Raw genomic sequence first — 3,851 nt, 5'->3', positions numbered from 1 at the left:
GTAGCAAGCCTCTTACACACCATGAACACACTTGGTGCTAACAAGGTACTAACCTAATGTGTGTCTTTAGTGACATCAAACTTAAATATCCAATAGACATTTAAAAAAATATGCCAAATTCCTAATTATTTGCGAAAAAGTTTAGGACTAAAATTTTAAATTAAACAATGACCGGTAGCTGTACACCATCAACCTGGCCAGTAAAATGTGGTGAGGTTGTAAGCGAGGTAAGCTAACACACCCCCGTCATGCACCGCTAACGTGCTAAATGAAAGAGTGAAGCTAGCACACAACATGTAAGCTCGGCAATAACGCTGCAGACTTATCTTTGTGACATTTTATACACCCCAGTGGACAAGCAGTAATTAATTTTTCCTTTGACCCAGTTTACAGGATTAACATGAAAAAAAAACCCAGTTCACTATAGACGAAGGGTTTTCAAATGTGTACTTGGCACCACCTACAGACCAGAAAGGCTGACAAACATAAAATACTGTAATCACTGAACAAAACTGCATACTCTCTACAAAAGTATCCTCCCCAGTGTCTTTGAATACCAACAGGACGAGACACGGCCTCAGTCTCCAGTCACTGATGGAGCTCACAACTATCTCAAGTCTTCCTCTGATTCCGAGCGTCTATTGTTTCCCCAAGGGCAAATTTATTTACCATGTTACACAAGTGCTCACCGTTTAACCAACCACAGCAAAGGATGTTATTATCTGTGGACCATCTCCACTGCCCCTTCCTCTCTTTCTCGTCCATTAGCATAAGCTATACACAGCAGTGTTTACTGCGTATGACATCAGCGGTGATAGCAGTGGAATTGATTGCTATTTCAAGCTCTGTAGTGGGTTCCTGTGGGTAATTTGTGTGACTTCCCAGCAGCTGATTCTGATGAAGTGGTTAGTGTCTGGACCGGAGGACGACAGTTGTGGAATGTAAAGTAGCTAACTGCTGACCTATGGTGGTCCACTGCAGCCCCTAGGGACTACTATGTGGCACTGCAGTGGGGCTGTGAAATATTTAATCAATTGAAAAAAAATTCAATATTTTCCCATAAGTAATTCCCACAAATAAGTTTAACAAACATTAACTTTGAGAACTTACATTTTTCTACCAGATTCCAAGCAGAATGAGCAACACTAAAATATAGCAGCACAGACACTGTCCAGCTAAGACCAGCAAATCATCAATAACAGAATCAATAACAATAATATTAGAGTAGTTATCAGGCAAAGACAGACTGTAAAGAATTACTACAACCACACACACTGACGAAGTTGAACCTGATTCGCAGAGCCCATGTACCACTAGTTGTACATGTACCACAGTTTGAGAACCACATCCTTAAAAGTTGACAGCACAAGTACAGTGGAAGGCAGGATATGGAAGATTTATCACAGTGTCACACTATAGCGTAGCATACATTGTTAACTGACACGCTCCGAGCATAAAACTCAACTTTTTCAGATTTAACTTTTAGCTTCTCTTACACTGCCTGAATTTCAAAGCAGAGTTCCATGAACTCACTTCAAATTCACTGTGTGTATTTGTGTTAGATCCAGAGCATCTGAGGAAGAAGTCATTCCAGGCTCTAGAGCTGATTAAAACTTTTCTTTTGAGAAAAGAAAAAGAACTTGGTTTCAGAGCTTTCTTGTGAGCGCCAAGAAAATTTATATTTTCAAGCGAACAAGTTTTCCTCTTCAACACAGACTAGTCAATGAGAGAATAAGAACGGTGCGAGATTAAGAGGGCGATTCTTCAATCCCAGTCCACCCAGAGATTTATTAGAAGTTCTACTTAAAAGCACTTGGGACGAGTCAGTGCTGCAGCAACTGCTTAAATATTTCATTTAGCATAAAAATCCATCAGCTCATCAGTCAGCTGCCTGATTACACGTGTCGTCCTCTGTGTGTTTGCTCACTGAACCCTAAGGACAAACATCATCCTTAAATTTTTAATTTCTCTGTTTTTCATTTTTTTAGTATACATTAAAAATAACACATAATTTAAAGAGCGCTTTTATGTCGCAGCAGCGATCAAGTATATGATATATGACTATATTAGTCGGTGTAGCCTGAAGGATCCATCAGTGAGAGAAACAACTACCACAGAAAACATCATGGCTTCATCGGCCTGTTGAAGCGTTTCCACTGTGACTCTTTGAGGATGGTGTGCCACTGCCCGGGTGACTGATTTATTGCCAGGTGTTACATTGGTGTTTGTATTCTGCCTGACCCATGGTGGTCTGATACACTTTGATGGCTTTTATAAAGACTTAGGTGGAGCTCAGATAGAGGGGCATTCATCATTTAAGGCGTTACAGCTGCCTCCAGCAGCAAAGCCGTTTGGAGGATCAGTAATATTCTGTCGTCCTCTGGTTAGTAACTACAACATATGTATATGAGCAGACAAAATAAAGTAAAACCTCAGAAGACAGGTATAAGAAGCAGAACAGGACAAATCCAAGCCCTTGTTGAGCATTTAGACCTTTAGGTGGCGCTATATACATGAGGTGCAAAGGCCCAGCGAAGGATTCATATATACCTGTGAATTGATATGTATAAATCTAGTCCTGTAAAAACGGTAGCTCTGCACAATAAATTAGAAAGACATTTAGAGGTTATAATAAAAATGTCCCGGAGAACTTATCATTCTGTAGGGCTGATTGCAACCCAGCCCTTTAGGATTGCAGATGTAAAAGCAGCACACTAGTATTTCTGTGAGCGTTCACAAACGCATCTGTGGAGATGTAACCTGAAGTAACACGATAGCTGGGATTTCTCACACATTTTACATTCAGGCTAGGCTGCACCAGCTGCGTCTCCCTATCCATCTCAGAACCGGCGTTGTCAGAGGTGGTGTATCACCGACTGAATTTATGAGGAAAGTAAACTGCATGTGAGGAGTGTATATGTACAGTATGTAAAGATTCATGAGGTCATGCGTGATGTAGACGTGTGTGCATACATGCAGCCTTGGTGTCTGCGGAAAAAAGAGCCTAGAAGGAGGTAATTACCGCACTGTGTTGAAACATCATTATTCACTCATCTGCCCACTAGCACCATCTGTCCTGCTGAGCACCACCTCACACACAATCAGCTCACCAAGGACAACTCCACCTACACAAGCACACCATCCATCTATCTCCCAGAGCACTGGCTCATAGGACACCTCTCATCACTTTAGCGTTCCCTCCATCCATCCTCTGTCATCCTCTCTCTCTTTTTTGGCCATTTTTATCATCATCTGCACACGACACTCGTCAGTTATCCTGTCGCTCATTAAGATTTTTTTTTTCTTTTGAGGCTGCCGCCGTAGAGATTGTGTCGTTCAGGAAGTGAAGCGGTTTCATTTCGCCGTTTCACCTTGCACTGTGCATTATCCCAGATGAGATCGTGAAACGTCCGCTTGTAAATCAGAAAACGACGCATCCGAGCCGGTAGCCGTGGACTGCAAATAACTCGCAGTAAAGCATGTTGTTAAAAACAGTGGGCGATAATAAAGGTAAGTATAAGGAGCACAAACATTTAAGGCAGTGAAGAGCGTGAAGTTTTGGGTCACAGTCAAAGTGGGCAGTAGAGTCAAACTCTGAATGATTCCGGTGAATTAATGTAAATTTGCGGCGTTCAATTAAAAGCATGAAATGACTATATCTGTCCTAATGATGCGCCTTGTAATGGGGGCCCATTACTCTCCACCGCTGCCTCCCTCCCCCATGCCCTGAAAGAAAAAAAGAAGGAACTTTAAGAGCAATTTGCCGTAATGCACCAAGCTATAATTCTGACCGTGTCCACTGACTGCATTTGCGTCTGAGTGTAATTGATGTTTTACTCATCGCTGATGGA

The sequence above is a fragment of the Cynoglossus semilaevis genome, chromosome 15 (assembly GCF_000523025.1).
Source record: "Cynoglossus semilaevis isolate Cse_v1.0 chromosome 15, Cse_v1.0, whole genome shotgun sequence".
Lineage (NCBI taxonomy): Eukaryota > Metazoa > Chordata > Actinopteri > Pleuronectiformes > Cynoglossidae > Cynoglossus > Cynoglossus semilaevis.
The sequence above is the reverse complement of the archived record's forward strand: the minus strand, read 5'-3'. Positions refer to the sequence as shown.